Source organism: Somniosus microcephalus, chromosome 7 (assembly GCF_052327205.1).
Source record: "Somniosus microcephalus isolate GS21.2 chromosome 7, FLI_Smic_1.0, whole genome shotgun sequence".
Lineage (NCBI taxonomy): Eukaryota > Metazoa > Chordata > Chondrichthyes > Squaliformes > Somniosidae > Somniosus > Somniosus microcephalus.
The window spans coordinates 128,950,076-128,973,191 of record NC_140993.1 but is presented as its reverse complement, the minus strand read 5'-3'; the positions used below and the strand labels follow the sequence as shown (position 1 = coordinate 128,973,191).

Here is a 23,116-nt window from a genome sequence, read left to right as displayed (position 1 = left end):
GGCCAAGAGGAGCAAAGTGCTTCCTCCCAGCCCACCAAGCTATGTGCTGATTTGCCCGCCATTGGACTCCCTCCCCATCCAAAGACCCCCACCTCCCTGGGATTAGTCCTTCCCGGGATCGGACACCCCCCTCCCCCCCAGGGTCGGGAATTGAACCTTCCCTGGGATCGGATGCCCCTCCAGGGTCGGGGATCATACACCCCATGCAGCTTACCTGGGGCTGCGGCCTGCTCCAGAGTGTTCCCCACCCAACTGGGAGCCAAGCCTGTCAATCAGGCTGGCTTCCAGGTGGAGATCCTTTTGAAAAACAAAGATACATACTGTGGAGTCAAAATCCACAGCATGCGGTGAAACCCAGCCTTCTGGGTTTCCTAATCGAACCTCCTCCCCTCGATTGCAAAACCTGCCCCTATCAATATCGGAGCCATTGTTCTGCAGTAGTGTCAGTGGCTCAATTCACCAAATCTGCCATCTTGGGGTCATCCTTGAATGAGATTTCAAAGTTACTGTCAAATTCTGTGTAGCTCTGTGCCACGGAATTGCTATCAGGATTTGGGCCTAGTAAACGATTTTACATAGCATCCATATAGCCAACCAGAGAAAACCATCAGCCTAGAAATTTATCTTGGGTGGTGGCGCAAAATGGGCGGTATCTGATTGGCTGCCCGTCATCCGCAGCGTCTGATATTCAGTTCCACTGACTGCAATCCGATACCGCCCATTTTGCGCCACTGCCCGAGACGAATTTCTAGGCCTTCACCTCTTCAGTCTGGGCTCAATTCAAATCATGGACTCAGAGATGACAGGACAGAGTGTGACCTGTTACGTCACCCACTGCCTTAACTATTGAAAATATAGGTCAACCATACAATATTGTAGTAGTTGTCGTCATACGGGTCTTCACACTGTTCCCTTTGGGGAACTGAATGAAGTGGTGGAAGGATTTCTGGCCACGTTAATGCTCCTTTCGTGACTGTAACCATCTTCGTGAGGGTTTTACAGGCTCCCACAACCCATACAAGGGGGGGGGGGGGCCACCCACACCCACGGACGCAAGTATCCCGCTGGATGTCAACCCAGAATTTTAGAGCCGGAGCTCCGACTCCACTTGCCGGGACTGTCTGGAGTGGGGTTCGAAACCCTACGCCTTCTAGCCCAGCGGCAGGGATGCTACCGCTATGCCAAAGGCCCACTCCATTGTAACAGTAATATTGTCAGTTACCAAGATTCTTTGAAGTTGCAGTAATTTTAATGATCTTGTAAGTGGCAGGTCACTTTAACATTCAAATGACAAGTGACCCATGTGCATTTAGACAAACTGCTTCTAGCATCTTTCTATACAATCCTATAAATGGCTCAGGACAAAGAACAAAGTCAAAAAATAATTATTACTCAGATCATTTTTTTCTTTTATTCGTTCCTGGGATGTGGGTGTCGCTGGCAAGGCCACCATTTATTGCCCATCCCTATTTGCTCTTGAGAAGGGCAACTTACTGTATTGTAATCTTCTCAGCAGTTGCTGGCAATTACTAAGAAAAGACACACAGCATAGCATCACAAATAGACTAATTTCCAAAGCTCTTCCAGTTTGTAAGGCTAATTCTGGCAAATGGATTAAGCCTTGACAGTTCCAGTGTGTTTGTTCAAATATTCTTATTATTATGTCTTCTTATAAAACTGAATCCAATGTTTGACTATCCTTTTAACTGACTAATAGTTTATCAAAAAAGAAAATGTTTAAACTGTCATTAATTGAGGCTATTTTCAACATTTTATTTAAGAAATGGGAAGCACAGGAAATTTCACTGACAGTATTACATTAAGTTGCAGTACAAATTCAAATTTGGCTTAATAATCTTCTAAAAGAAATTAAAACTAATATATGTCAAAGTGACAATTAAATTGTAGCTAATGCTGTTCATAATATTTTTTGCAGCAATCAGATTCTGCTGTACAGTATTTTATATCAAGTTCTTCCACTTTAGTTTAAAGTAACTGGAAACATGGAAAACTCAAATTTTGCATCAGAAGTTGGTAAACTCTCACTAAACGGAAGCAATAAATCTATTGGACCATTTTTGTGAAAAACAAAATCAGTTTTGTTTTGCCACTTAATCACTTAAAGATCATGTTAGTTCGATGGTATTGAAACTGGTGAAAGAAGGTGTGGATTAAGTGTCAGCATTGCTTAGGTGGTAGCATTTTACCTCTAAGTCAGAAGGTTGTAAGTTCAAGCTCCACCATGCATTTAACTACACAGCCTGAGGTAGGGTGGGACTTCCACCCACTGTGAGGTTGTAGCACTGAACCTGCAATAAATTCTGTCGATCCCAGGCCGGCAGCAGCCCACAGTATATTTGTGGAGACAGGAGGAGCACTCCTGCTCCTCCTGACTCCACAAAAATAAAGTTTTGAAAAAGTTTTGCAGATGTTTTTGAGCAGCTTTAAGGACTGCTGGTTCGGCCTCTGAAGACCTGGTACAACTACGCAGAGCTTGTGCAGAGCAAGCACTGCCCATTTGTACTTGAATTTAGCACTGGGGTCCTACAACTCATTGATTTACAGGCCCACCTAAATACAGCATCGCGGGGCCTTGGGCGTCAATGGGGCGGCCAAGGCCCGCTCCTGATTTTCAACTTTTGGCTGCCCGCTTTTTGGGTGCAAATTGGACCATCATGAGTTAAATTCTTCCCCCAGTGTCTCTGTAAATTGCAACATCTTTTGTCTTAATATGCAGATTATTTTCCAGAAATGTCTTTCTCAGATGCCAGATGAAATGTAACACTTAATGATATCATATACCCGCTTTTCCCCATTACCAATTGCCTTCTCACCCATACAGTCCACATGACTTGATGCTACACTGTTCGTTTTTCAAGGTCATCAACAACGATTAATAGATTAATTCCAGGTTTATATAGATATTATCATTAGTTTGGGGTTTGTATGCGCGCTTACAGCTCTAGCACTCAGTCACAGATCAGACTTATCCTGACTCATGACCACATGTATGGTAAGTCTACTCTTAACCACCCACTGTGAGCACACGTTAGTACACATTATTAGGAATGCATTTCTAGGCTGGATTCTGAAATATACTCCATGTAATCTGTTGGTCTCTTGACTGTAGATGAGTAAATATTATCAATATTTCTAAGGTATCTAGAGGCCATGGTTTCCTCTCTTGAGGGAAAATGGGCTAAATGCCTGTTATTCATCATAGTTTACATAATTAGCAAATCGATTTGTGAGATTAGGATTTTGTTGGTGGTAGTCAAAAACTGGCAGCTGATAATAACTACTGCAATAATAATCGTTTAATGCTTCTCAATCAGCTAAAATGCCACTTAATTGACATCAATTTTGAAAATGTTATTAATGCAGCTGAATATCAGCAGAAAACTTTTACTGCATGTAAACAACAAAAATAAATTTATTCAGTGGATGCTCTGAAAAATTAATGTGCTCAATTTATCATATGGCCTAGGGGTAAATATTGGCTTACGATCAGGGACTCACTGAAAATGCTGATGCACTCCTGGTGACCCCAGTAAACAGCAACAGAAATTATGTGCTGTTAGAACATACATAAGAACATAAGACGTAGGAGCAGGAGTCGGCCATTTGGCCCCTCGAGCCTGCTCCGCCATTCAATAAGATCATGGCTGATCTGATCTTGGCCTCAACTCCACTTCTCTGCCCGCTCCGCATAACCCTTGACTCCCTTATCATTCAAAAATCTGTCTATCTCCACCTTAAATATATTCAATGACTCCGCCTCCACAGCTCTCTGGGGAAGAGAATTCCAAAGATTCACGACCCTCTGAGAGAAGAAATTCCTCCTCATTTCCAATTTAAAAGGGTGCCCCCTTATTCTGAAATTATGCCCCCTAGTTCTAGATTCCCACACAAGGGGAAACATTCTCTCTGCATCTACCCTGTCAAGCCCCTTCAGAATCTTATATGTTTCAATAAGATCCCCTCTCATTCTTCTAAACTCCAATAAGTATAGGCCCAACCTGCTCAACCTTTCTTCATAAGACAACCCCTTCATCTCCAGAATCAACCTTGTGAACCTTCTCTGAACTGCCTCCAATGCAAGTATATCCTTCCTTAAGGAAGGATATACTTGCATTGGAGGCAGTTCAGAGAAAGGAGACCAAAACTGTATGCATTACTCCAGGTGTGGTCTCACCAATGCCCTGTACAGCTGTAACAGGACTTCCCCACTTTTATACTCCATTCCATTTGCAATAAAGGCCAACACTCCATTTGCCTTCCAAATGACTTGCTGTACCTGCATGCTAACTTTTTGTGATTCATGCTCAAGGACTCCCAGATCCCTCTGTACCTCAGCATTTTGTAATCTCTCCCCATTTAAATAATAATTTGCTTTTTTATTTTTCCTACCAAAGTGGATAACCTCGTATTTTCCCACATTATACTCCATCTGCCAGATTTTTGCACACTCACTTAGCCTATCTATATCCCTTTGGAGATTCTTTGTGTCCTCCACACAATTTGCTTTCCCACCTATCTTTGTATCATCAGCAAATTTGGCTACATTACACTCAGTCCCTTCATTCCAAGTCATTAATATAGATTGTAAATAGTTGAGGCCCCAGCACTGATCCCTGCGGCACCCCACTAGTTACAGTTTGCCAATCTGAAAATGACCCATTTATCCTGACTCTCTGTTTTCTGTTAGTTAGCCAATCCTCTATCCATGCTAATATATTACCCTCAACCCCGTGAGCTATTATCTTGTGTAGTAACCTTTTATGTGACACCTTATCAAATGCTTTCTGGAAATTCAAATGCACAACATCTACTGGTTCCCCTTGATCCACCCTGCTCGTTACATCCCTAAAGAACTTCAGCAAATTTGTCAAACATGATTTCCCTTTCATAAAACAATGCTGACTCTGCTTTGACTATATTATGATTTTCTAAATGTCCTGCTAGCACTTCCTTAATGATGGACGCCAGCATTTTCCCAATGGCAGATGTTAGGCTAACTGGTCGATAGTTGCCTGCTTTCTGTCTCCCGCTTTTCTTACATAGGGGCGTTACATTTGCAGTTTTTCAGTCCCCTGGGACCTCTCCAGAATCCAAGGAATTTTGGTAGATTACAGCCAATGCATCCACTATCTCTGCAGCCACCTCTTTTAAGACTCTAGGATGCACACCATCGGGTCCAGGGGACTTGTCCACCTTTAGTCCCATTAGTTTGCCTAGCACTTTCTCCCGAGTGATAGTGATTGTTTTAAGTCCCCCCCACCCATCCCAATAGTCCCATGAATATCCATTATTGGGATGCTTTTAGTGTCTTCTACCGTGAAGACCGATACAAAATATTTGTTCAAGGTCTCCGCCATTTCCCTGTTTCCCAATATTAATTCCCTAGACTCATCCTCTAGAGGACCAATGTTTACTTTAGCTACTCTCTTCCTTTTTATATACCTGTAGAAGCTCTTACAGTCTGTTTTTATATTTCTTGCTAGCTTACTCTCATAAGCTATCTTCTCTTACTTTATCATTTTTTAGTCGTCCTTTGCTGCTTTTTAAAAATGTCCCACTCCTCTGGCCTTCCACTATTCTTTGCAACATTGTATGCTTTTGTTTTCAATTTGATACCATCCTTTACTTCCTCAGTTAGACACAGATGATTCATCCTTCTCTTAGAGTCTTTCTTTCTCACTGGAATATATCTTTGCTGAGGGTTATGAAATATTTCCTTAAATGTTTGCTACTGCTTTTCTACAGTCTTACCCTGTAATATATTTTCCCAGTCTACTTTAACCAAGTCTACCTTCATACCTTTGTAATTATCTTTGTTTAAGTTCAGGACGCTAGTTTGAGACCTAACTTTCTCACCCTCAAACTGAATTTGAAATTCGACCATGCTATGATCACTCTTCCCAAGAGGATCCTTCACTTCGAGATCATTAATTAATCCAGCCTCGTTATACATTACCAGATATAAAATAGTCTTCTCCCTAGTTGGTTCCACAACATATTGTTCCAAGAAACCATCCCATATACACTCTAAGAACTCTTCCTCAAGTCTACCTTTGCCAATTTGCTTTGTCCAATCAATATGAAGATGAAAATCTCCCATGATAATAGCCGTACCTTTCTTACAAGCCTCTATTATTTCTTGATTTATACTATGTCCTACAGTGTGGCTACTGTTTGGGGGCCTGTAGATCACTCCCACCAGTGACTTTTTACCCTTATTATTTCTTATCTCCACCCAAACTGATTCTACGTCTTGATCTTCTAGGCCAATATCATTTCTCATTACCGCACTGATCTCATCCCTTATTAACAGAACTACACCACCTCCTTTTCCTTTCTGCCTATCCTTATGAAATGGCAAATACCCCTGAATATTCAGTTTCCAGCCATGTTCACCTCTGCTACGTTTCTGTAATGGCTATCAGATCATACCCATTTATTTCTATTTGTGCTGTCAACTCATCTATCTTGTTACGAACGCTGCGTGCGTTCAAATATAAAGCATTTGGTTTTGTCTTTTTACCATTTTTCTCTACTCTGACCCCTCTTTCTGATGCACTCTTATGTGTATACGCTCTGTCCCTTCCTGTCACGCTTTGGTTATCATTACCCCTATCGCTACCCTGCACTTTTGCCTTCCCATTTTCTTTTACTTTTTTAATTTCCGCTCAGCGTATCCCTCCCACCAACTATTTAGTTTAAAGCCCTATCTACAGCCCTAGTTATTCGATTCGCCAGGACACTGGTCCCAGCCTGGCTCAAATGAAGCCTGTCCCGATGGAACAGCTCCCTCTTATCCCAGTACTGGTGCCAGTGCCCCAGGAATTGAAACTCATTTCTCCCACACCAATCTTTGAGCCAGTCGTTCATCTCTCTGATCTTATTTACCTTATGCCAATTTGCACGTGGCTCAGGTAGTAATCCAGAGATTATTACCTTTGTGGTTCTGCTTTTTAATTTAGCCCCTAGCTGCTCATACTCCCTCAGCAGAACCTCTTTCTTTGTCCTACCTATGTCGTTGGTACCTACTTGGACCATGGCAACTGGATCTTTCCCCTCCCACTCTAAGTTCCTCTCCAGCCCAAAGGAGATGTCCTTTACCCTGGTACCGGGCAGGCAACACAGCCTTCGGGACTCACGCTCTCGGCTGCAGAGAACAGTATCTATCACCCTAACTATACTGTCCCCTACCACTACCACATTTCTTTTTGCTCCCTCTGCTTGAATGGCTCCCTGTACCATGGTGCTGTGGTCAGTTTGCTCATCCTCATTGCAGTCCCTGTCCTCGCCCACACAGAGAGTAAGAACCTCATAACTGTTGGACAAGAGCAAGGGTGGAGGCTCCTCCACCACTACCTCCTGGTTCCCCATACCTGCCTCGCTCATTAAATCAACAAATACAGAGAAATACAGAAATTGAATGACAGATGTATAAAAAGCAAATGATTTCACAGAGCTGCCTTGCTCCTTTGCAGGACCACCCTACTTGCTGCCCCAATTTTTTGCCAAATCCTGAAAAAACCTGAGGAGTCCACCACCTAAAACATTAAAAAAAACTTTTGGTGTTGTAAAGGCCACTAGCAGCGCTTCTCTGGTTCTTGATTCCCATGGCACTCCAGTACATTATTGCACTATCATGTAAGGGCAACTCAGTTGGATACAGACATAGCCAGAACACAATTTGTTATGTTGGGATGATATTATCAGCTCCATACTATTGCAGTTGATGTCTCCACAGAGCAAGCATGCCTCTGTTCCTACAACATGATCATTGCCCCTATGGTCTGGAGCCAAATTCTCCTCTATACTTTCAATTCTTTCACTGTTGTGCTGACAGTTCATAATCTTCATATTCATTAAGTTTACTTATGTCAGGTCTGACCTGAAAAAAATACTGTTTGCTAAAGTTCATGAAGTAATTCTGGAGCAGGAAGAATCCTTAGAGCAGCACTAAACCCAGACAAACATTCTGGTTGTGCTTTCTATCAGCATTACACCACATTTTACTTACATTTTTGTTAACATTATTGAAGAGAGAAAATATGACTCTAAGTAGACCAATACAATATAATATCCTCTGCTAAGCCACAGTTTATTAAAGTACACTTAGTATGGTCTACTTTTTCTGGTAAATTTACAAATACATTTCAATTTATTCAAACACAAAGTGGTCTGAGAATGTAAATGCAAAATATTGTGTGAATTGATCATTTTAGTGGCTTCAAATAAAACTGACTACACAGCAGTGTCAAAAATAATACTTTATCATATGACTCACCATATACTGTAGCTGTTACTGACAGAGAGCACCTCATTGCTGAATTAATAAAATGGTCTTGCCCAACATTTACCTTAAGTAGTTGTAGCCCTTCATTTTTCGGCTCATTTTCAATTTGGATGATTTCAGTTGCTTGGTAACCTTCAGCATACTGCCGAGCTCTGAACTGAGTGAAGAATCTTCTCCACGTTGAGGAAAGCTGGAAGCATTCCTGGACTCTGGATAATCTTCTTTTGAACAAGATGGCACTTATTTATCTTACACTTAGGCATTAATTTTCATTTGTCGATAGCTGTGTATTTTCCCTGCTCTCAGGAAAGGTCCATATATGTCAAAGCTGAGCCTACATAACCTGTTTATAGTTGAAGTGACAAAACTGGATTATCTACTGTCAATGAAACTGTGCCTTATCCAATGTGCATTAGAACAGCATTCAGGCTTACAGATGATCTACAATGTTGTACAGCTGCTTAATGTGGAGACAGATAAAAGAATAAACGACATGCCTCCATCTGAATCTATATACTTGAGTTTTTGTAGGCTATCTTCACATCTAGCTATGTCTAATACAGTTTAAACAGTAAAAATGATGAAGCATTAATCTCATTATCAAGAGCTGTACTCTATTTCTGCACTCCATGAGTCTGTAATGCCTTGCTTTAGTATTAGGAGTTATTACATTCCCAAGAACAGATGGTCTTGTCTGCGTGATAATCCTTTCAGTATTATTGAAGGTATTCAGCTTAACGAAATTAGTGTGAGATATGTCTGCATATGGCATGTTTCTCCTAAATTTAACAGACCAACTAAAGTTACCTTCTATTAATATCAGTTTGCGATAAAAATAAGACAGCAATCTGATTCAGTCAGATAAAGAGGAACTACTTTTCTTGCTTTTAGAAAGATATACATTTCAAAAATATATTCAAAGCTTCCACTGAGTGTATCTACTCTTATGTTGTAATGTGCATCTATTCCATTGGAGTTGGAATGTCTTCTCTTTAGTGTAGTGCATACTCAGTTGATCACTGCATCAATGTATCAGCTAGTAGTTGTGCTATATAATTTCCATAAACTTTTACTGATAGCGCAACTATTTAACTGCTGTCCACAATCTGGCCATCGTAAAAGGTAGTGGACAAAGCAGAAGCAATAGAACCCTTTCCGCCTCCACCCTTCACTTTCCACCGCCCCGCCCCCCTACCTCAGTGGTCAAAGCATTATGCCAAGATCAGGATTATTATTGGGGAGACCAGACGCAGATTGGGTGACCGCTGTGCGAAACACCTCCGTTCAGTCCGTAAGGGTGACCCCGGTCGCCTGTCACTTTAATTCTCCACTCCACTCCCACTCTGATCTCTTTGTCCTTGGCCTCTTACACTGTTCCAATGAAGCTCAACGTAAGCTCAAGGAACAGCACCTCATCTTTCGATTAGGCACTTTACAGCCTTCTGGACTCAACATTGAGTTCAACAATTTCAGACTATAATCCCTGCCCCCATTTTTTCACATGGCAGCTGTGAATGATTCTGCCATCCCCATTTGCAGCATTTAATCACTCCTGCCTTCCACCCTATCACAGACCGTCCCTTTTGTTCTTTCTTCCCCTCCCCCTTTCCCTGCCTCTGCACCTGCTTAAAACCTGTTACATCTCGAACTTTTTCCAGTTCTGATGAAAGGCCACAGACTTGAAACGTTAACACTGTTTCTCTCTCTGCTTGGCCTGCTGAGTGTTTCCAGCATTTTCTGTTGTTATTTCAGATTTCCAGCATCTGCAATATTTTGCTATTGGATCAGGATTATTATATATCTGATACTGGTTGTGTGCTCCATGGCTATTAGCACTCAACTTTTTGGCTACCAGGTCCCAGTGTCAGCATCTGCTGACAAAAATCAGCTCCAGCTGGACCGCACTTCCCCCAGTGCCACTTTTACCTAAGTCTGGCTGCTAATGTATTGGACTGGGTCGCGCGCTCCTCGCAGCGCTGTTACTAATCCTAGAGCAGGAATTGAAGCCTCTGTAGGCAGGAACTAAAGTGAGAACAGCAGTTCTTTCCAGCAGTACATAGAGGCCACAATCTCACAACTGGTCCAGTTGAAGGAGGAAAATGGTTGCACGATTGAAATGCAACCAGGATGCTAAATTCCTGCTGTCTGTGCATAACCATGATTTCTGCATGCAGCCAGCACTCTCCACGCTGTTCATTGGCTGCACACAGCAGCAGAGGGACTAATATCATGAGTGCCTAGTGTTGTGTATGTACCTTTAAGAGAATAACTGGTCTCAGACTGCAGTACCGGCAGTGACCAACCCTGTATAAAAGGCGCTAGTGAGCCTCTGTTGTTTTCAGTTTCACTATTGACTTCCATCAGTAAAGACTTGTTTTGTTCAACTCCTGCTGTCCGTGTCTCAATCATTCACGGACGTAATACTGGCGACGAGCAGATACGAACCTACCTACAGTCTGCACCACCTCCTGGGATTCATTCCTACAGCGAAGTGAGCAGAGGTCGAGTCCAGAAAGAAAAGAAAGTAAGAGGCAGTAGAAACGGGCGTCGACCGTGGGCATCCGCCCCTGTGTTGCGGAGTTGAAGATTGCTGGAGAAGCTGTCGGAAGCGGGGCCTGGTTCCTGTCGACGGTGCTTCAGCTAATCAGGCTGGTGGCAGGTAGTGCACTGATCCTTCCTGGGCTGCGGCGGTCGCAAACTCGAGCGGGTGGTTTGCAACGGGGCCGAGCAGCGTTGTCGGGAAGAAGAGAGAGAGAGGGTGGAGCACACAGGGCGCGGCCGGTGCTATGAAGCCGGGCTGCGTATAGACCCGTGAAGAGGGAGGCAAGAGTCCCACAGGGTTGTTCCACAACGGGAATATAATAAAAAAAAAGAAATATTAAACGCGCAAGAAACCACGAGGAGCTGCAGGTTGCAACGGGAACCGCGGTAAGCAGCGCTAACAACAGCGGGGAAGAAGGCAAAGCGCGGGAGGCGCCATCTTAATCAGCGGGGAAGAAGGCAGAGCGCGGGAGGCGCCATTTTGTTAAATCGGGGAAGAAGGCAAAGCGCGGGAGGCGCCATTTTAGATTTGCTAGATGCCGAAGACTGGCTGTATCACTGCTTTTGATAATACAAGACCACGTATGTGGAAAGAGTCGAGGTATATTTCGAGGCAAACGAAATAGCGGAGGAGAAAAAGGCATCGATATTGCTAAACTTAATGGGCGCTAGAACGTACGGCCTATTGCGGGACCTGATTACTCCAGCCAAACCGAAGGCGAAGAGTTTTAACGAAATTATTGCTGTCCTACAGGAACACCTAAACCCTGCACCGCTGTTGATAGCAGAAAGATTTAAATTCCACAGGAGAACTCAGCATAAAGATGAGAGCAATGCTGAGTACCTTACGGAACTACGCAAGCTATCAAAGCACTGCCAGTTCGGAGCAGGACTGGCAGATACCCTACGGGACAAATTTGTCTGTGGACTCCTGAGTGAAGGAACACAGAAGAAGTTACTCTCAGAGAAAGAGCTGACGCTAGATAAGGCTTTCAGCGTGGCAGTATCGTATGAAGCAGCAGCCAGGGGAGCTGCAGAAATTCAACAGAAACCACAGGAATACGGCACCCACGAAATGACATGGGGATTTGCAAAATGTTATCGCTGCGGCAGAACTAACCATGACCAGAAGGACTGCTGGTCCAAAGACAAAATATGCAGGCAATGCGGGAAGATGGGACACATTGCACGAGTTTGCAGGTCTGGGAAGAAGACCAGCGACAACAAAAAGGCTACTAAGGAACCGTACAAGAAAGTACAAAAGATGACGGACTGTAGTTCCGAAGACCAGATGAGCGATAGTGAATCCGGGAACAGGAGACTAAGCTGTCTCAAACTTCACAATGTAATCGCAAAAGAGGATCACCGAACCATTTGGGTCACCCTCACGATAGCAGGGTCCCAAGTTAAAATGGAATTGGATACAGGATCAGCGCTAACCGTCATGAATCGACAAGACTACGAACGGCTATTTTCACACATACCCTTGAGAGAGACATCCATCGTCTTGACGACGTATACGGGGCAAAAAGTATACCCCAGAGGAAAAATAAGGGTGCCTGTCGAATACAACGGCAAGAAAATACGGAAATTGTATCTCTACATACTGCCAACTGGTGGACCACCGTTATTGGGACGGGAATGGATCAGGAAGATAAACTTAGATTGGCACTCCATTCATGCAATGACGGTGGACGGTAAAAAAGATGAAGACGTCACTCCTGGACAATTGTCAACAATCTTAGCTAACGCCAAGGAGGTATTTCAACAAGAACTGGGCACGCTTAAAGGCGTAACCGCCGCGATAAAAATAGAAGAGAATGCAGTTCCCAAGTTTTTCAAAGCAAGACCGGTACCATATGCAATTCGCCCAGCTGTCGAGGCAGAGCTGGAGAATCTGGAGAAGGCAGGCGTGTTGTCTAAGGTCGACTGGAGCGAGTGGGCGACACCCATCGTTCCTGTCATGAAGAAAACGTTAAGCAATAAGTCCGGGGAGCCAAGGAAGATTCGCATCTGTGGGGATTTCAAGGTGACGGTGAACCCAGTCCTTCACACAGTACAATATTCTCTTCCAAGGATAGAAGACATCTTCGCCTCACTGTCTGGAGGGAAGCGTTTTACAAAAATTGAGCTAGCACAAGCATATTTGCAGATGGAGGTTGAAGAGTCCTCTAGGAAGTATCTCACGATAAACACTCACAAAGGTCTTTACCAGTATCATCGATTGGTATTCGGAGTAGCATCGGCTCCGGCGATATGGCAAAGAGCGATGGAACAAGTCCTGCAAGGGATTCCGGGGACTCAGTGTTACTTGGACGACATCCTTGTGACAGGTGAAGATGACAGTGAACACCTTAACAACCTAGAACAGGTGCTCACTAGACTACGGGAACATGGGCTGCGAGCCAACCGCCCCAAGTGCGAATTTTTTAAGAAACAGATATCGTATTGTGGCCACGTGATTGATGAAGAGGGGTTACATAAGTCCCCTGATAAAATTGAAGCGGTTGTTAAGGCCCCAGCGCCTGAAAATGTGTCGCAACTGAGGTCATTCCTCGGATTGGTGAATTACTACCATAAGTTTTTGCCGAATTTGTCAACAATTCTGCACCCACTGAACGCCCTGCTACGAACGGGGGTAGCATGGAAATGGAGCGATGATTGTAAGCGGGCCTTTCAGAAGAGTAAGGACTTAATCACTTCAAGGGAAGTATTGGCTCACTACAACCCAGCACTGCCGATCAGACTGGCGTGTGATGCGTCTCCCTACGGCATTGGGGCGGTACTGTCACTTAAATTCCTTGATGGTTTAGAGAGGCCGATAGCTTTTGAGTCACGCTCGTTAACTTCTGCCGAGCGTAACTATGCCCAGATTGACAGAGAGGCCCTCAGCCTAGTGTGGGGGGTGAAGAAGTTCAATCACTACCTGCATGGTCAAAAATTTACTCTACTAACCGATCATCAACCTCTTGTCTCCATTTTCAACCCTCAGAAGGGCGTACCGATAATGACAGCACAACGGCTGCAGAGGTGGTCCCTTTTCCTAGGGGCACACCAATATGACATCGAGTACAAAGGAACTAAACAGCATGGAAATGCTGATGGATTGTCACGCCTACCGTTGCCAACGGTGGAAGAAGAAGACCTTGCAGTGGATCCAATGGAGTTATTCCACTCGACCATAGTCGAATGTCTCCCTGTGACGAATGCAAACATAGAAAAGGAAACACGGAATGACCCGACACTATCACGGGTCTATGATTTAGCGGTGAAGGGATGGCCAGCACATGGCGAACCACTGCTGCCAGCATTCTCGCCGAGAAGAGAACAGCTGTCAGTGTGCAGAGGAACCTTGATGTGTGGACCCAGAGTAGTAATTCCACCTAAGTTGATGGATAGAGTGCTCAATGAGCTTCATGAGGGTCATCTGGGTGGGGTAAAAATGAAGAACTTAGCCAGAGTGTTTGTGTGGTGGCCGGGAATCAATAGAGAAATCGAAGAGATGACCAAGAGCTGTGCAGGATGCCAGAAGGTCCAAAACGCCCCACCACAAGCTCCTCTGCATCCATGGGAGTGGCCCTCATCTCCATGGCAAAGGGTGCACATTGATTTTGCTGGTCCCTTCATGGACTCGATGTTTTTAATGCGGTGGATGCACATTCAAAGTGGCCAGAGGTAATAAAAATGTCCTCAACCACCACGGAAAAAACTATCACAGTTTTACGAACCATATTCGCCAGGAATGGGCTGCCTGAACAGATTTGCTCTGACAATGGACCACAGTTTGTGTCTGAAGAGTTCCGGAGGTTCTTAAAGAACAATGGTGTTAAGCATTACACATCTGCCCCATATCATCCAGCCACTAATGGATTGGCCGAGATTTTGTCCAATCATTCAAGAAGGCTATCAAGGCAATGTGTAATGAAGATATACCCCTACAACACAAGGTGGACAACTTCTTCGATCGATAGCAAAATACTGCAGATGTTGGAAATCCGAAATAACAAGCGGAGGCCCGGACAGCGGAGGAACCAGAATCCACTCCCCTAGAGGCAACCCAACCGGCTTTGCGCCGATCACTGAGAACCGCAAAACCTCCTGACAGACTCACTTATACCAACTTTTAAGAAACATCACCCCGATGGACTAAAAATGCGACACATGCGGTTACCAACCAAACTCCAGCCATGATGTTCTTCAATCGAAGACTATGATGCCGCTTGGATTTGGTTAAGCCAAACGTCCGAAGAGATGTGGAGAACAGGCAGTTTCAGAATATGAATGAAAGGCCGACCAGGAGTTTTAAGATAGGTCAACCAGTTTTGGCCCGGGACTACCGCACTGAGAAATGGCAGCCAGGAACGATTTGTACACGACAAGGATCTCTCATGTATACCGTGGACGTTGGGGAGAGCATTGTAAGACGCCATGCTGACCAGATTCTAGAGTCACTGGAAAACGTCAACTCCACACCACGATCTGATACACCTGGTAATGAAATCGACGTTCCAATTGCAGCTACCGCAGAACCGGTAATATTGGAAGCAGATGAACCAAACAACAACATTGATCCCGACTCAACATTGCCAGAAGAACCTGATACCCCAAAGAGGCGTTATCCAGACAGAATCAGGAAGCCTCCTCAAAGACTGAACTTATAATTGCTTAAACTTAACCAATGTATCTAGCAACCGTAATTGTGATTGTAATTAGTTATCATTTAGTTGTTAAATGAATGTTATGTACTGTTTATCTAAAAAGGGAGGAATTGTTGTGTATGTACCTTTAAGAGAATAACTGGTCTCAGACTGCAGTACCGGCAGTGACCACCCCTGTATAAAAGGCGCTAGTGAGCCTCTGTTGTTTTCAGTTTCACTATTGACTTCCATCAGTAAAGACTTGTTTTGTTCAACTCCTGCTGTCCGTGTCTGAATCATTCACGGACGTAATACCTAGCGCTACTTAAAGCTAGCCTGCACCTCTTAAAGGGGAGATACATTGTGGCTGCTGGAGGTGTTGAGATCATTGGGAATAGTGTTCTGTGCAACAATCAACAATGGCTGACCATGGGAGAGAGTGGGCACCAAGGTTTTCGGATGCTGCATTCAAGGTCTTGGTTGATGAGCTGGAATGTAGGAGAGATGTCCTGTATCCTCAGGAGGCCCTCCAGGCACTTCTTCAGAAGGCAGTGGGAAGCAATACCACGGAGGTCAATGCAAGGAGTATAGCTCCAAGAAATAGAATAAGGTGCAGGAAGAAGTTTAATGATCTCACATGAGTGGTCAAGGTCAGTGAATGCATATTCAAATGCCATATCCTACCAACTGCACCACTAGCCTTAGCCACTGCTCAATTCACCACACCCCCATCATTCACCTACCAACAATCTATCAATCAGGACTCATACCAAACATTCATATGCTTCACTTCACCTTCACACACTTAGCACTGTTGCAAACCTCAATCCCACATCTCACAGCTTTCACACACTGGCAGCTATTCAACCTTGACAGCCACATTACTCAAACAGATTGCATGACACTCACTGACACACATCCCTCGTTCTTTGCACGAGAAGGTGGCGCACAACCAAGGCAGCAGGAACTAATCAGAGGAGGAGGAGACATGTCTGCATGTTCTAACCGGTACTGGCCATTATGGGAAGGGCCATTGCTGAGACCACTGATGGGGCTGTAGTAATTGAAGATGAGGGTATCTGCATACCTAATCCTCCTTCTCTCATTGCACTTCTCCCTCATCCCACAATCTTTTCTGACTGAGAAGCTACTGATGGTGTCAGCATAAACTCATAGAATCATAGAAATTTACAGCAGAGAAGGAGGCCATTCAGCCCATCGTGCCTGTGCTGGCTCGTTGAACGAGCAGTTGTGCTTAGTCCCACATTCCTCTTTTTGTCCATAACCCTGTAAGTTCCTCATCCTCAAGTAGCTGTCCAACTCCCTTTTAAAATTATTTATGGAATCAGCTTCCACCACCTTTTCAGGTAGAGCATTTCAGATCCTGACAACTCTCTGAGTGAAAAAAATTCTCATCTTCCCTCTAGACCTTTTGCCAATGATTTTGAATCTATGACCTTTAGTTATTGACCCACTCGACAGAGGGAATAATTTTTCTTTATCTTCTCTATCAAAACGGCTCATCATCTTGAAAACTGTTATTAGGTCACCTCTAAACCCCCTCTCTTCCAAGGAGAACAGTCCTAACTTCCTGAAGTGTGGTGCCCAGAAGTGTCCACAATACTCTAACTGACGCCTACCCACTGATTTATAAAGTTCTAGCAGGAGCTGTTTGCTTTTATATTCTATGCCTCTATTTATAAACCCAAGTAACCCATATGCTTTTTTAACCACCTTATCAACTTGCCCTGCCACCTTTAAGGATTTGTGTATATGGACACCAAGGTCTCTCTGTTCATCTACACTTTTCAAAATTGTGCCATTTATAGTATACTGTTTTTCCATATTAATGCATTACTTCACACTTCTCCACATTGAACTCCATCTGCCACGCTTCTGCCCATTTCACTATCCTGTCTATGTCATCCTGAAGCCAATAACTATCCTCATCACTATCTAATACTTTGCCAGGTTTCGTATCATCTGCAAACTTTATAATGCTTCTCCCTACACCCGAGTCTAGGTCATTTATAAACATTGAAAAGAATATTGGACCCAAAACTGACCCTTGGAGAACACCACTGCAAACCACCTCCCAGTCTGAAAAACATCTGTCCACCTTTGCTTCCTGTCACTGAGCCAATTTTGTATCCATATCGCAACTTTCCCCTTAATTCCATGGGCTTCCACCTTCTTAACAAGCTCCCCGTGTGGTACTTTGTCAAATACCTTCAGAAGGTCCATATGTACAACATCTACTGCACTACCTTGATCAACATTCATTGTTACCTCATCAAGGAATTAAATCAAGACAGGATTTGCCTTTAACAAATCCATGCTAGCTTTTCTTGATTAACCCATGTCTTTCGAAATGAAAGCTTATTTTGTCCCTGATAATGGTTTCCATTAACTTCCCCACCACCGATGTTAGGCTGCAGAGGACTCAGATGATGGCTTCAATGGACCAAGCTACAGAAGAAGTCTGATGGGTGTACACACCCAAATGCTTGGTGCATTGGCAGGCCTGCCATAAAGCCTGTGCTCAATGTGAAGGAGCATGGAGGAGTCTGACACCAACTTGGCACAGGGCTTTGCACAGAGCTTGGAGCCTATCCTTTCCAACATGGCTACCTCCATCAGCTCACCTGTGGAACCAATCATGATGCAGCATCTGATGTCCGACATCTCAGCTGCCATTGCAGCACTAGCAGCATCCATCCAACATCCGAGTGCTGCAGTGGAAGCTCAGCTTGCTGCCATCCTGGCTCTAGAAACCACTGTTCAAAGGGCTTGCAGGGTGTCACAGCACTCTAGCAATTTGCTCTCCAACAGAATACTCAGATTGCTGAGGAGCCGCCCCAGGTGAGTGGCAATGGTTCCATGGAGTACAAACCTGCTGCCCTCTATCAGGATGACAGCATTCGTGCTCCCACCCCTGTTACTGCACCAGTGCCCTTGCTGTTGCTTGTCAGCCAGCCAGCCCAGACTGCTGCAGCCCTGGCCGAGCTGATGCAGTCTGAATTCGGCTTTTCTGGGCCCAGAGCTGCTCAAGGTTGCCCTCCAAGGCCATCTGCGGTCTTCCCCACTGAAAGCCAACAACCTTCCACCAGCCATGCTGCAGCCACTGGGGAAGCACTAAGAGAAGCAGCGGCACTAAAGGAATGCACAAAGGTGATTAGTTTATTTTTGTAGGCACTATGACAGGGCTTCTCAACTGGGGGTCCGCAGCCCCTGAGGGGTCTGTGAGAAGATTTCTGTGGGTCTGCCAGTTGGCTTGTCCCATCTATATACAGGGGAGACTACTAATGTTTATGGCATAAACATCAGTAGTCTCCCCTGTAAATTGAGACAAGTGGAATAGTCTCAGCTATAAAGACTGTGCATGCACAGCCAATTCAGGTTCTTACTGTTGGACACAATTTGAATGCTTAGACAAGTCCCTTTGTGGGTCACTGACTTTTACAGCAGTATTATCTTGGTAAGTTTTTTTGATCCAGCCCTATTCCTCCAGCCCTATTCGCTTCTGCGTTCCACTCAGCTCTTTTAACTATTAAATAATGGTGAGGAAATCAGCGAGTTACTCAGACGTTGTGCGGGACAAGGTAATGTGAGCCTTCCTTTCAACTCTTTTCTCTCCCCTCTTGCGGAGCCGCTCTGTGTCGGTTGGAAGCCACTCGCGCGTTTCAATGGAGAGAGTGCACACATGCCATGTGGCCTTGGAGGTGGGGAGGAAGGAAAGAAAAAGACTTTCCAGTCTCTGGGCCTATGGCAAGGCCATAATAATCGGGATCCAGTGTGACTCTCTCCTTCAATGTCTTCAGTCTGAATTAATAAAATAACTGATGGCATTATCACGATTTTCCTCGTATCTCAGACTCGGTGCTTTATATTCATGGCCATGTGCTTCTCTGATGGATGGATAGGCCTAGTCTGGATGCTCGTGTCCTTTGAGATATTATGAAAGGGTTGGGGAGGAGGAAAGAAGGGGGCTGGCTTTGTCACTAAAGGATTTATGGCAATGAGATTGGGTGGGTAAAGTCGTTCAGGGCCCTGTATATTTCTCCATTTCTCTCGTGCCATCCGCCTCTGCCATTACTGGTGCTGTTATTTCAAGTCGCTGGCTTTCACCGCCGTATTGGGGTTTGGTATCGAAAAAAGAGGGAAGTTCTGTTTACGAAATGGAAGATGTGGACCTGGAATTTTAGTCCAGTTCGGCCAAGTGTACACGAAACATGCCTGTAGTGAGCACTGCGCTTGTTGCTCCTGGTTCATTTCCAGTTAAGCAAAAGGTTGATGGGGTGGAGCAGACCTTGGGCAGCAAATGGCACATAACGTAAATTTAGGTTAAAAATAGAAAATGCTGGAAATACTCAGCAGGTCAGGCAGCATTTGTGGAGAGAGAAACAGAGTTAATGTTTCAGGTCGCTGACCTAAGTAATTCCAGCATTTTCTGTTTTCATTTCAGATTTCCAACGTCCGTGGTATTTTGTTTATGTAAATTTAGGACTTAATACATTTTTCTTTATGTAAGGTTATAATAGAGCTATTAATAACAATTAACTAATTTTTATACAGAAAAAATACTTGTACTTTGTTACAAGGGGTCCGTGGAATTTTTATAACATGGGGTGAGGGGGTGGTGGTGGGCTCGAAAGCAAAAAGATTGAGAATCCCTACACTATGGCATGATTTAATTTATAAATTTGGATTGGAATGTGTATTTTGTGTTGGCTTTTATTTTTTCATTGTGGGAAAGAGCAATGTTTTGGTCAGTGACACAGGAAAGGTAAAGAGTGTGAGACTGTTGGTGAATGGGGAATTGGTGTTGAGGTTACTGGTATCGCGCCTGAGTTAGTTCTTCACGTACAGCCCGGGCAGAAAGGGGCTGTTTAGGTTGCAGTCTCCCTTCCTCTTAGTCCTCTTCTGTCATTTTCCTCTTCCACCTCCTCCTCCTCTGCCTTCTCCTCATCATGCTCCTGCTCCTCAGCTTCTTGCCTGATAGGTGGTGGCAAGGGCTGTTCCCTCACGATGGCCAGGCTGTACAGCATGCAGCTTACTGTAAGGGGTGGTGTGTGTGGTCAGCTTCACCTCTGACTCCCTGAGCGGTTTGAATCGCTCCCACTCCCTTGGTTCTAGACTTTGGACTTATTTGGGGGTTGTAATGAAATTGCAACAGACACCTGAGTTGAGAATTTAGATTTTATTTTGAGACAGGAAAATATACAATACAATAAAACTTATGATCTAAAAGGGGGAGCACTTTGGAATATGGGAGGGAGAATGACAGTAGACAAAATACCGCACCCCTCCCAATCCCACTATCCTAACTAGGTTGAATTCCAGAGGACCAGGAAATGCTCACCAAACGACTTTCTTGACAGATTGTAGAGGTTCGTGATTTCGGGGTTCTCTTTAGTTGTGGCGGTTGGGGCCTGCCGTACCCCAGACGTGGTGGAAGACTGCACCTGCGTTGGGTTTTCAGTCTTCGCCTGTCTGCTGATGCGGTTGGATGCGTAGTTGGATTTATCGGGAAAGTACCCAACTTCCTTTGGTTCGGTATAGTTTTTAGAGTCTTTTGTGTCAAATCTTACCCAGGGGTAAGTCAGGCTAGCTTGTAGAGTGGAAACAAACTTGCGAATATTCGACTTCTTGTTGGTTGGTTTCTTGTTGGTCGCGGTGGCCCAATATTACCTAGTTGGTGGTAATATTGTTAGTTAACTTATATTTATTTATATATAAATATATATATTATACTTATACTACCATATACTTATCATGTTATATTACTATTACTTCCAGTGGTAATAGAGGCTTTTTGCATTATTCATCATATCCTGCAACTTGGACTGTCATTGCTATACTTATTTGCTTATTTGCTTATTGTTTCTATATTTATACTTGTTTTTACTTTTGCTTTTTATATTTATACTTATATTGTGGGAGTGAGTGGGGAGTAAGCATTCCATTGTACCAGTTACATATGGCAATAAAATAATCTTGAATCTTGAATCTTGAGTTGTTGGTTTCTTGAGGCCTTTGGTTGCTGCGATTTCCTTTTCCTTTCGTTTCGTTCTTCTTTCCTCAAGTCTCCAATTCTCGGACTATGTACGGTGATGATGATAATGAGTAGTACTCTTTCTGAACTGTACTTTCTCTCTCCTGTACTGAACTTGAACCTTCTCAACTGCGTGTCTTGAGCTGCGTCCTCAACTGACTCTTCGTTGAACTGTCTGTCTGTACTGAACAAGCAGGCCTCAATTATACTGTGTTGAGGCCTGGCTTATCTGACCGCTAAATCTCCTCTGGTCCATTGTTAATTTTGGCGGGCTCGTTAATTTTAATAGGTTTAAATTCTCATCGAGTTTCGGGGCTGGTCCCATCTATTTTTAATTGGTTTTTAACTAGTTTCGGGATTGCTTCGAAAATCAGTTTAAGTGTGCAAAGTGGTTTTGGAAATCTTTCTGAGTGGTTTAAACTGTTGTTTGATTGTCTTTCTCCTGATGGGGCCAGGGTCTCTTTTGTTGACTAGTGGCATGTATTGTATTATTCATGTTCTTGATGGCCCTGTAGGTTTCGGCGGGAACAGTCCTTCCGTGGGCTTATTGTCTTTATGTAGAATGGCTGGGATGGCCTAGAACATTCTCAGACAATCTGGCCCCCTTTTCCAATACTCAAACTGTCTGTCACACAGTGGCCAACCCATTCCCTTTGTTGCAGCTTTTCCACAGGCCTGAACATGCATTTTAAATTAGCAGAAATCCTGGGGTGTTAATTTTAAGTCCCTTTTGGCACAATATTTCCTTCAAACAGTCCAATATCTCTTCTTTTCTTACTTTGGGGGTGTCTGTAGAATTTTGCGAGCCTTACACACCCCCCTGTGATACTTTAAACACTATAGTATCATGCTGAGTGAGCAAAATTTTCTGATCCTTGGGAGCCAACCTTCCCCTGTATTATCTAAACTGAAACCCAAAAAACAAAACACTCTCCCGTTCCCCTTTAGGTGTAGTGTTTCACAGATATACAAGGTACGAAAAATTCAATTACATTCACATCCAAGCACGGAGGAGGTCCAACACCCCTGCACCACTTGGAAAATTACACACATAGGAAAAATAATGACACACACACTCATCAAACTTTATTTTTAATAACGGTCAAGGTTTGCTTTATACCTGGTCATAGACTTTATTTTTGTCCCATGCTCCCTCATGTTGAGAGCGGAGCATCCTGTCTCTTCCCTTGCACTTTGTACACAGCGTGCGCCTCCAAATCTAGGCCATTTCTCCGATATTCATTAGCTTCGCCCTACTAGTTCGGGCGAGCGCTAAAACTGCTGTTGGACGCCTCTCTCTGGGCGCTAAGCCGGAGGTGGTGATCGATAGCGCCTAGGCCAGGCGCAGCGCAGGTGCGGCCATCTCGTGACTGACAGCAGACACCCTGGCGCCGGCCAGCTCTTAAGGGGGAAGGGTCGACTGTGTCTGCTGCCACGCCCTGGATAGTGGAGCCCTCCAGCTAGGCCTGAACACTGCTGCTGGACCCAAATAGCGCCTGAAGACATGGAGAAGGCCCGTGAACGTGCGCAGCGCTTCTCAGAGCGTGATCTGAGTGTGCTGCTTGCTGCTGTGGA

General features: G+C 44.3%; 1 protein-coding gene across 3 annotated transcripts in view; it reads right to left on the bottom strand.

Moving 5' to 3' along the window:
• Nucleotides 1-8,540, bottom strand: part of rgs20 (regulator of G protein signaling 20) — a 507,528-nt gene extending 498,988 nt beyond the window's left edge. For 2 of the 3 annotated variants that reach the window (XM_085992927.1, XM_085992929.1), the window contains exon 1: nucleotides 8,373-8,461. The gene's annotated coding sequence lies outside the window, so the exon portion shown is untranslated. Of the gene's footprint in view, nucleotides 1-8,372 lie in introns of all 3 variants that reach the window. The other variant, XM_085992934.1, reaches the window with a different exon arrangement.
• Nucleotides 8,541-23,116: the final 14,576 nt, after the last annotated feature.